This window comes from Talpa occidentalis, unplaced genomic scaffold (assembly GCF_014898055.3).
Source record: "Talpa occidentalis isolate TD23 unplaced genomic scaffold, MPIMG_talOcc4v2.1 talOcc4.4, whole genome shotgun sequence".
In the NCBI taxonomy this organism is placed as follows: Eukaryota; Metazoa; Chordata; class Mammalia; order Eulipotyphla; family Talpidae; genus Talpa; species Talpa occidentalis.
Window position 1 is genome coordinate 146,547,296 of NW_023604295.1, and position 11,866 is coordinate 146,559,161.

The window sequence follows — 11,866 nt, forward strand, 5'->3', positions numbered from 1 at the left end:
AGGCTGACTCAGCCTCGGGGCACAGTGCTGGAGGGACGACCCCTCCTGCCCCCACTGAAAACACCCCTCACCCCTCTATCACTGGCTGCGCCATCAGAGGACCCCCGAGAGGGGGAACTCACCTGAGCCCGCGGGGCTGCTCCGTGGGTCAGGAGATGCTCGGGTGGGGCTGGACCAGGTGCACTGTCCGTGGGCAGCGTCCTGGAGGCCGGAGCAGGTGGGACTGGGCAGGTGTGGTCCCAGGCCTGCCTTTTATGCTGTCCCCGGGGTCACGTGACCCAGCGGGTCTTCCCTCCCATCAATCACTGCCCCTCACCCCTGTGCAGGTGGTTGTGGCCACACCTAGCCCTTCCAGCTGCAGGTGCCTCCCGGGGGCCTGTGGTGGACACTGAGTGGACTCCTGTCTGTCCCGGCCAGCGCCCGCGGCACTGTGAGGATGGCGGGGGCCCCCGAGGGGCTCTGACTCCCTGGGCCGCCTGCTTCTATCGGGGAGTGCTCGTGGGTCGGTCAGTCCTGGACTGTGACTCTTGCTACTGGAAAGACGCAGACCATCGTGGTGATGTCCTGGGGGACTTTCCCCTGGGCACCAGGGACGGTGTCAGGGGACAGCACTTCCCAGGCCTTGGCAAGATCATGGGGCCCTTTTAGTGAGTTTCCTTTGGCCTCGCGCAGCGACACTGTGTGTGTCGTTTCCAGCCGCTCCCAGGGAGCTGGTAGTTTGGGGGCTTTGTCTTAGTTGAGTACAATGTGCAGGACTGCGCGGGGCACCGCCTCTGTGGCTCGGCCGGGCAGGGCTCCCTGAGCGAGATATGACGTGTGGCCTCAGAAGTGACTCTGCCTCCGTTTATCTCCAGTCGGAAGCGGGACCGAAGCCAAGGAGCTTTCTCAGGCCGGGAACACGGTGCTTCTCACTGAGGTGGCTCCAGGCTGCCCCCGGGGCCGGAGGCAGATGCTCAGATGCCACCAACATCTTTAAGCAAGACTTGGTGAATGTTGCCCCTGGCCTGATGGGCTAAAAATCGCCTCTAAGGCGTGGAGAGTGAGAGGGGGCGGCGGGGCGGCCGGAGGAGGGCCGGGCTGCCAAGGGTGGACGCGGGTTTGCAGGAAGGTGAGATGCAGCAAGGGCTGCGCGTCTCCTGGGGAGGAAGCCTCACAGAGGGGTGGCCCGGAGATGACCTCACGCCAGCCGTGAGCTGCATTTGCAACAGCTTGTATTGTTTTGAAAAGGGTCAATTTCCTACAAATTTCTACATTCAGCACCCTCAGCCACTGCCTTCTGCTACACATTATTAAGCCACATTTCCCTGAATGGGGATTTTCTCAAAATCTCACTGATGTCCTTTTCTCCTACGTGCAATCTCGCTGGAGAGTTTTCCATGCTGCTTTTAGGTTTGCTTCCTCGTGGTTAGAATCTCAGTGTTGACTCAAATGTAAGGAATTCCTTCAGATTTCCCTTCCTCCACGACACCGGGGGTGTTTGGAATCGCCTCACCCAGACGCATGTCAGAGATGCTCCGTGCATCAAGAATTTCTGTTGATCTTACACGGAACAGCCCCCCAGTCTGAATTGTCTGTCGGGACTCTTGGTCCTGCTTCAAAGACTCTTTTATACCCCGAGGTGTTTTATCCTCTTCTTGCTGTTTGACCCTTTGCTCCTTCGATGGCCTTTCTTGAGCACGTCAGGCTGGTAGGTGGCTGAATCTTAGTTCACAGTGATTGTGAGACTAGCGTTTCTCCCGAGCCGAGCTTGCCCAGGATGGAAATAATTTTAGAAGAATGAGGTGCTCCCTGCACAAGTCCTCCAGACATGTCAAAGTTTGGAGCTGTTGGTGACACCGTCCCCACGGCTCTGCTTGCAGCGGGCCTGCACCTGTGATGTCAGGTTGGCGAGCGGCACACTGACAGCACATCTGTGCATGTGCGAAACCACCAGTCACTGCTCTGACCTGGGAGAACTCACCTGCAAACCTGACCTCTTGACGGCAGAGTATGGGGGTGGGAGGATCCTCCCTGCTCACCCCAGGAATGCAGTGCTGATTCATGCACTGTGAGAGCCCTTGGAGGGGTTTAATATTCATGCTGGGACTGGATTTTGCTTCTGCTTTATCATGCACTGTCCACCAGGCAGGTGACTTCCTGCAGGCCTGCGAGACTCTCCCTTCAGGGCTGGGTCCCCTGGTGTCGCCGAAGGGAGCAGCGGTGGCTGAAGGCTCTCCCGCCCAGCGGACACGCGTGCGGCCGCTCTCCAGGGTGGGTCTCTCATGGCTTCTAAGGTGAGCGCGTTGACTGAAGGCTTTCCCGCAGCGGCGGCCCTCGTGGGGTTTCTCGCCTGTGTGTGTTCTGTTGGGGCGCCGGAGCTCAGAGCCGTGATGGAAGGCCTCCCCGCAGAGCAGACGCTTGTGTGGTGTTTCTCCACTATGAATTCTGTTGTGCTGGCTAAGGCCAGAGCTTTGGCTGAACGATTTCCCGCCCTGTAGACAGGCATCCTGCTTCTCTGCAGGGCGGATTTTCTCGTGGCTTCTAAGGTAAAAAATGACTGAACGCCTTCTCACATGCGCGGCATTTATAGGGTTTCTCCACAGTGTGAGTTTTCTCTTGCTGTTCACAGTAAGAGCTGTGGCTGAACACTTTCTCACGCGAATGGCGTGCGTGTGGTGTGCACCTTGTCGTCGGGTCTGGGTGTTATTGAGGCTTCTAAGGTCAGAGCTTTGTAAACTTTTGTGCCCACCTCAATGACAGTTACATGTTTTTTCTGCAGTGTGCGTTGTCTTGTGTTTCTTGAGGTGAAGGTAAGGACGAAGGAGCTCCCCATACTCGTGGCACTCACGTAATTTTCCTCTAGTGTGAATTTGTTTGTGTGGTTGAAAGGACAGGTCTTTGCTGAGTGATTTTCCATGCCCTGTTGTGATATGAGGCTTCTGTCCCACGCGAATTAAAACACGTTGATTGAACCCAGCTCTGTGAGTAAACTCGTCACCCACGTCAATGTGTCCAACGGGAGCCTCTGGAGTGAGACGTGGCTGTTTGGGAGAAGAGAAAAAAGACTCTTAGTGGTTTGCCAGCCTATGTCCTTGCCTTCATTTCTCCACTAGCAACCTGGGAGTGACACTCTCTAGGGCTCGTCTCGCACACGTACTGGGTCACTCACCTGCAGGCAGACAATATTATCCTTTGAAATATTATATTCCTACCATGAGAAATGTTGATGCAGTTGACTGTATTTTTAGAACTGAGGTTTTGCTTTGAGCTCATTTATTTTGAGCTTAATTTATTCACTCATTTCAAACTACCAAACTTTTCCCCAGAAAGTGCTTAATTCCAACTCCATTACACTCCTGCAGTCACCTAACCTTATTGCCAGATCTGCAGTTTGAATGATTAGGACTCACACCCACTTACCGTTGGCATGGCGACCCTTGCGTCCCTCTGGTTGTGTTGCGTTAGTAACACTTCTTCTCTGTTATGGAGACTTTCTCTCCATAACACAGTGACAGCTGTGACCTCCTGGGCCTGGGCCCGGGCGGGGGTGGGGTGGGGTTGGGACCTGGCCTGCCGAGCGGGCACCTGGCAGTGTTAGTGTGACAGCACAGGCCATGTCCTCGTGGGACCTGATGCTCGGGGGTGACGGTGTTCTCAGCCCGCCTGCTTGTACCGCGGAGAGGAGTGTGGGGCGGTGGTGCCCTGAGGCGCAGTAAACTGGGTGTCCTGCTACCCCAGAGACCAGGATCTTGGCCCCAAACCCAGGCATCTGTGTGAGCCGGGCTGATGTAGCCCCAGCGCCTGTGGGCCCAGGCCGAGCGCGCCATCTCCTCTGTTTTATCTGTGAGTCACCCACTTCCTCCACCTGATTCCAGGTGCTGGGGCTGCAGAGGCTGTCAGACGCTCACGGCCTCCCAAGGGGACAGACGGCGTCAGAGAACCCATAAAGTGGTGCTGGAGGCGGGGCAGGGAGGCGCCTGCAAGGAGACGAGGCCGGGGCACCATCGCGCCTTCATGTCCATACCTGCTGCTCAGCATCAATTTTTACTCCTTCTTTTGCAGCAGAGCGGCGCAAATTCACTTCTGCAGCCCCCGACCTTCACCTCAAAGGAAAGGCACTCGGCCTCGCAGCGGCCGTCCATCCACACACACTTCAGCTGCCTGTGAATCGCTGCCCTGGCTGAGGGCACAGAGCAGAGCCCTCAGTCAGCTGGTGAATCATTACTGGAAAGCGAAATCCCATCCTCGGGGCCAAGCTCAACCATCCACCCCCCAGGGCTCTTGGACACAGTGGATGGATTTAGAAGTGAGACGGGGCAGACGTCACCCCAGCAGCGAGGCCTGACTGCGCCAGGCCGTGCCCACGCTTGTTCCTCAACGAGCAGAACCGAACGCCTGCCCCCCTGCCATGGCCGTGTCTGGGGTGCATAGAAGGAGAAGGAGACAATGTGCTTCCTAATCCCAATAAATAACCCTTTCCAGTCGATAAGAATGTTCCATGTCTCCCAGGGAACAGTCCCATGGGCGACGGACGTTGGCTCCCTGGGAGGACCGGCCCAGGCCCCGTGTGCTGGCGTCTGTGCTGCTCCTCTTTGGGGCACAGAGATGATACAGGAAGACGCTGGGCCTTCAGCGTGCTCTGCAGAGCCGATGGGAACGTCTCCGCGTGTGTCAGAAAAGCTGGCGCGTGCAAGTTTGGAACAGACAGCAGCCTGCTCCGTGCCGGCCAGAGGGAGCTGAGCCTGGGCAGAGGAGAGCCGAGCCTGTTCCCATGCACTGGTCTGCGTTGGAGTCGGGGAGGGGCGGGAGGGGGCGCGGGCAACAGTCGATGCCCCTCGCCATTGTTCTCCCGCCAGCCCTGCTGGGGCGGGGGCGCCAACAATTCTCCGCCCCCCACACGCGATCGCCTGCCCCTCCCTGCCCTCCCGGCCAGATGCTCAGATCTACAGGGTCTGAGATCTACAGCGCAGATCCACAGCCTGCAGCTTTTGTCTTGTTCCAACCCCGGGACCTTTTTAGAACACAGGAGAGTCCATATCAGCAGGAAGGACGCATCTACCATCAAGGCAATGGTAAATCACATGGGGAGTGACACTAATCATTCAAATTAGAGACATGGCAGTAGTATGTTAATAAGTGAATCTATTATCCTAAAGTACTTTAAGTTGAGATTTAACTCTCAGCAAAAAGTTTTGTATCGTTTGAGTTTAGTGAAAAAATTAATGAGCTCAAAATTATAACCCGAGATCTTAAAATAATATGGACAACTACATACTGTCCCTATGCCTAGTCTATGCCTAGTCTATGGGGTGTCTTTGAAACACATTGACTCTTTCAAAATCATTCTACAAGCTGCAGTTAGGATGCTGCAAAACGTGTGCAGGAGGGAAATGCAACTCGTTAGGAATTAACACTGAAGATTTTAATTGAAGGGCATCACTAAATGATTTTATATATATATATAAAATAATGAATGTATGGATGTATATGGAAAACCATTAATAGCCTTTCCTCTCCTTCCCAAAAGCAGATTCCCTCTGAATGTAACAGTATGGGAGATTCCCCTTATTGCTCCACACTGAACGAACATTTATCGGCTCCCGTGGAAAAGAAGCCCTGTATCAGCAAGCAGTGTCGGAAATCCCTTGGTGGCCGGCCATGCCTTCATCAGTACAAGCACATTCACAGTCACGGTAAAGCCTGTGAATGCCATCTGCGCTGGAAAGCCTTCAGTACCTGCTCCAGTCTGAGACGGCACGAGATGACTCACGCTGGAGAGAAACCTTACGAATGCCGCATCTGTGGGAATGCCTTCATTCAAAGCTCTGACCTTAGAAAGCACAATCTGACTCACACTGGAGAGAAACAGTATGAATGTCCCCTGTGCGGGAAAGCCTTCAGTCAGTCCTCTAACCTCAGGCAGCATGCAAGAACGCACACTGGAGAACAACCGTGTGGATGTCACCTGTGTGGGAAAGCCTTCAGTAAGTGTTCTGCCCTTCGACGACACGAGGGAACTCACACTGGAGAGAAACCATATGAATGTCATCAATGTGGGAAATCCTTCAGTGTTCTGCCCTTAGACGACACGAGGGAATCCACAGTGGAGAGAACATGAGTGCTTTTAGTGAATATTCTGACCTGAGATGACATACAATGATGATTCATTATATTTAAGAGACGTCAACCATAGCTTTAATGTTGAAACACACCAGAAGACTCATACATTGAAGGGATACTGCAACTGATGTGGAAGATCCTCTAGTCTTTCTAACTTGACATATGCACATGTATGTGGCCGTGAATACACGCATGACATCAAAACCTTCAGTCATTGGCCTGACCTTCTATGATCTGAGAGAACTCCTACTGTACATAGAAAGAACAAGGTTGTCTTCAGCAGCAGTTGTACGTTTGAAACACACTAGAGGATTGACACAGGTCAGACCGCTTGGGAGTGTCATCCATGTGAACAAATATTCAGCCAAGCACCAGTCACGTAGGCACAAGAAAGCTCAGTGAACGAGTCACTGCTAACCCAGGATGTGAGCGATGAATGTGTTTGAGGATTACCAAGCAATTCACACAGAAGAGATTCAATTAAAAGCCAACAGAACCCTTATTCCCAGAGCCATTCTGTGGCACATAGGAGGAGTCAGATTGTACAGAGAACTAAGTGTCATGAAAGAAGGTTCTCAAACCAAGGAGACGGTAGTCCAAAAACCAAAGTGGAGAAAACTTTAGCTAGATTTCACATCAGATAACGAAATCTAGGACAAAATACTCTCAGAATCTTTTAATATGCAAGTTAGAAATAATTAAGAATAACCATAATTTTACAGGGAAAGGGTGACGTCGCCAAGATAGTCAAATGGTCTGGGAATACTGAACTGATGCTGGGAGTATGCAAAATTTTGTAAGAAATTAAAGTTTGCAATAGATTTGTAAAGATGTGAGTAAACCATGTTGCTAAGAAAGTCTGGTGAGCTGAAGTTCTGCTTGTCCTTATGCAGCTGTAGGCACCTGTTTAGGTCTGGGCTCCGCGGCACGTGGGCTGAAGTTTTAGCCCAACTCAGAGTCTCTCCCAGCAGCTCCTTCCACACAGCTCATCCCCACGCATCCTCTCTCCTCACTGACATAGTGCGCTCCGTCCGCGGCCTGCGGGTGACACAAGATCCCTCACCCCGTGCCTGGTTGCTCCAGTGTGCCGTGGCCTTGGCTTGGCGAGGTCATGGGGGGGAAGTACCAATGACACTGATGTCCACCACTGTGTCAGCACCAGGCCCGTCTCTGTGGGGACAGTTACAGACCAGAGGCACGGGTAGCTCAGCACTTCCAGGCCACAGAACACTCCTTGAATTTCTCCATGAAGCCTCTGAGTTGGGCTAAGTGGGGCCAGGAGTTCATCGTCCCATGACCACATCCAGTACCTTGACTGGGTGAGTCCTGAGCTCTGCACCCAGTCAGCTCCCCGCCAGTGCTTTCTCCTTCCACAGCAGCTCTGCCGAGAGCACTCAGGCAAGCTGCACCCCCTAAGCTATCCCACACCACAGAAGCCCGCAACGTACTGCAGAATGAAAGTTCTCACAAAGGAATTGCACATGTATTCCCTTTGATGAAACCTAAAAACTGAACTCAAGCCTCAAGGGGAAATGCTTCCAAGAGAGAACTCAGCTTGGGGTGCTCTCCCAACTGCCACCGTCCCCACTCACACCCAGAGGCCCTGTGAGTGAACAGAGTCTTGCCTCCCAGTGATACCTCACTGTTTTCAAACCCCCCGCCCCCCAAGCGATTCTATGATGCAGCGAGGGTGGAAACAGTCATGTGAGGAGGAGGAACTAAAATTCAACATTCTGGTATCTTGGCTGGAGAGGCAGAGACAAGAGAAATGTGAAGAAGGGCTCAGGGAACAAATAAGTCCAGACCCTGGAGACACACCTCGTGGGTTCTCATTTCCACCGTCACATCCAGGAGATGTTACTCAGTCTTTTTGTGACTCAGTTTATTCAACTCTAAGGTGGAAATGAGCTGAGGGCTTCATTCTTGGCGTGGCTACGAGGCTACTGCGGTGGACCAGAGGCCCCAGATGGCAGCGGGCAACGGGCACTTCTGTCAAGACCAGGTAGATCCCCCTGCTGTGTTCCTGCCCCCAGGGAAACGGACAGTAAGAAGCGAACCTCTCAGTTTAATTGGCAACAGCTGATAATGATCAGGCGCTGACAGTTAGCACCAGGCTTTCCTGGCCGGGAATCCCCGGGATGTGCCTGTGGCTTCAGTCGCCTTCTGGGATTTCTGAATTTGAAACAAGATTCTAAAGCCAAATTGCTGTCTGCTTCCCATCAACAATTGTGTTCAGGTCTGTTAACCTTTTTGGGGGTTCATTTATGTAGCGTTCTATTTCTTCCTTCCCCCCTGCACCCCGCCTCCCGTGCGCCCTGGTCCTTCCCCTCCCCCGTACCTGGGGGCCCTCCGGGTGCCCATTCATCGCCCAGGAGCTTTTTAGAAGAGCCTGATCAAGGCACCCACCATGGAAATACCCGGGTGTGTCCTTTTGTTTTTGTTTGTTTGTTTTTGTTGTTTGTGTTTGTTTTGTTTTTGTATTTGTGTTTTTTTGTGTTTGTTTTTGTTTGTTTCTGTTTGTTTGTGTTTGTTTTTGTTAATTTATGTTAGTTTCTGTTTTTGTTAATTTTTGTTAGTATTTGTTTTTGGTTCTGTTTTTGTTTGTGTTTGTTTTTGTTAGTGTTTGATTTTGTTTGTTTATTTTTGTTTTTGCTTGTTTTTGTGAGTGTTTGTTTTTGATTGTTTTTGTTTGATTCTGTTTGTTTTTGTTAGTTTCTGTTCTTTTTGTTTGTTTTTGTTTTTGTATGTTTTTGTTAATTTTTGTTAGTGTTTGTTTTTGGTTTGTTTGTTTTTGCTTGATTTTCATTTTTTTTTTTTGTGAGTGTTTTTTTGTGTTTGTTTTAGTTTGTTTCTGTTTGTTTTTGTTAGTGTTTGTTTTAGTTTGTTTATTTTTGTTTTTGTTTGTTTGTTTTCGCTTGTTTGTTTTTCTTCATTTGTTTTTGTTTGTTTCTGTGTGTTTGTTTTGTGGGACCCCCGCCCCCGCCACAGGCCGGGGAACTAACCTGCACTGCAGAGGCTGCCCGCCTCGCCAGGGGGAGGCCCCATCAGATTCCCTATTGAAAGAGAGCGTAAGCTACTGTGCTTTAATTCTGAAACTTTTCTGTCTGATACAAATGAGCAAAGTAAATAAGTATGTGTGGGAGAGACGGTGTCTCACTCCAGAATTATAAGGCCCAGCTTGGAAGGGAGCAGCAGCCCACACCCGGGCCCTGAGTGCAGGCTTTGGCTATGGCCCGAACAATGATCTGATCACTTTCCCCACTTTTGTAATAATTGTTGGTCCCCAGAATGGAGCACCCATGGCCGTGTTCATCGATTTCTGCAGAATGAAAGCAGCAAAACCCAAACGGGCCCACTAGGGAGGAAGGTGCGGACATTTGAGTCACGAAGCACACCCCATCTTCAGCTCCTGATCCTCATGACACAACTCAGAACTTTTACCATGACAAATAACATCTCAAAAATTATATGTCTTAGTACCGGGCAAAAGCAACTGCAAGAAATTAAACACATTCTGATTAAAAAAACAATGGGCACACACATGTCACGTACGGTACATTTGATCTTTATTCGTCTTTTGGGAAGGATAAGGTAACTTTCCCAAATCACTCAAAATCATTTTCCTCTTGCCCGATTTCACTAGGTTAATTTTATCGCAGGATTCAATCCCTCCATCTAGTCCTAGATAGCCCTCCCACCACCCACATTCCCTTCTTCGGAGAAAACTAGGGGCTACAGGCAATGCCTGCTATCAGAGAACTTAGAAGTATGCCAAGAAAGCCACTCCCGGAAAACACAGCCGGCAGGTGCCCCACCCCCAAGGGTGACCCCATCGGAGGTGCTGAGGGTGTGTGATCCCAGGGGAGCAGTGCCCCTGCAGGAGGGGGCCACAGGTACCACTGTCATGGCCCGGGGCCTTGCTTCAGGGATCCCTGGTGCTTCTCACCCTCCCCCACCACCCACTCTGCTCTGGCATATATAAGCAGACTAAATCCTATCAGGAACAGAACTCCCACGCCGCCATCCAGAAACCACTATGGATCACTTTCTCAACAGGTCCTCTCAGAAGGTTCAGAAGGTAGAAATGCTTTGTGCCCCTTGGGGGTCCTCAGCTGTACCGTATCGTTTTGGTCACACACTGTTAATTGAAAGCAACGTGCATGCTACATTAAACAGTGTTGTGAGTTCACAGAGAACAGGCGCAGGAGAAGGCACCCCATCGTGACTCCATGCACTGGCTCCAGAGGCTCAGGTCCTTCCAGGATGGAGCGCGCTGCCTCCTGCCCGGGGGCACGCCCAACTTGCTAGGTCCAGGTGTCCGTCACGGGCGCTGGGAGGCTCTCCTGCTCCCGCCTTGCACTCCATGTCGCGGGAGAGCGACTCGTTGGATGCAGAACAGGTTTCCATTGGGGACAGCTGAGTAGCTTTGCAGTAAAACTCATCCTAAGACAAGGCTGAGTGTGCTGTGTGGGCCACCTGCGCCCAGGCCAGGGCTCTGCCCTTTCTTCCCCCTCCACAGTAGGAGGATCAGGTGCGCCCAAAACTAGGGAACCCCGTGCCAGGAGTGGGATTCTATTGGGCCCCTGCACCTCGCCCACAAGGAGCTGGGGAGCTCTTGGGAATCCCATTGCTGATGGGCACGGGAAGGACCATTCCGGGGTCCTGTCCAAGGTGCTGAGGGTGCGGAGCACTGGGTCTGGGTGGCTTTGCCGGGGTGGGCCTCCCCTGGGACACGCAGGATGCTGGGTGTTCAGATGCTCTTGACACCACGGCCTGGATGAACGGAGATGGAATCGGTGTCTAGAAGGCAAGAAGGACCCTCTGGGCCTTCCTCTTCTTCCCCTGGTAGCTCTGGTTCTCCCTCCCATGCCAGGGGCTCTGCCCACGGGTGCTGGCCCTTTTGCAGCATGTGCCCAGGTTGAAGGCTGAGGCTGGCCAGTGTCCCGCTGGGCAGGACCCGCTCTGGTCCCCGCGGGCTGTCTGGGCCGGTGGATCACGACCGCGTCGGCGGGCAGGGCACGGTCCACCTCCCTGAGCTTGAGGGCAGGCTTGGGTCGCTCATGCTCCTGATGCTTTCTCCACTGGTCCAAGGTGACCGGCCGGATCGGGGTCTCTCGAGCAGGCTCCTGGGGCTCGGGGACCGCAGGAGGCTGGTCTCCCACAAGCTCTCGATGGGCCTGAGGGAGAAGGTCCACACCTGTGGTGGTCAGCGTTGGGGGTGGCCCGCCAGGGGAGTCCTGCTCGCTGGCCCTGTCCAGTTCCTTCTTCTGGATGTAAAAGAGCACGTAGGCCTGTTGGCTCAGGGCACAGGAGATACTGCAGGAGGTGACCTCAGAGTCGTCCATGCGATACCACCGGTCCTTCCCAGGGCTCACGTAGCAGAAGTAGTGTCCCTGGTGACACCCCCAGCCTGCGTGGACCAGCACTGCATAGAGTTCGTACTCCAGGGCCCCCGCCTTCTGCTCGGTCAGCAAGGCCTGCAGGTCCAGGCGCTGTGGGTAGCGCACGGGCTTGGCCACCTTGCCGCCTGTGGGGCCGCCGAAGCGCTTGAGCATGAGGATGAGGACCTGGGGAGGGGCGTGCAGAGCCAGCGTCTTGGCGGCGGGGCCCCTGTCGCCACAGGCAGCGCAGTGGTACGCGTCGGGCCCGTCCAGGCTTTCCGGCTTCACCAAGTCCTGCAGAGCCTGCTCCACGCTGTCGGCGGCCTGGATGTCCAGGGCGATGTCCAGGTAGGGCTCCAGCGTGGTGGAGACTCCGCAGCAGCGCC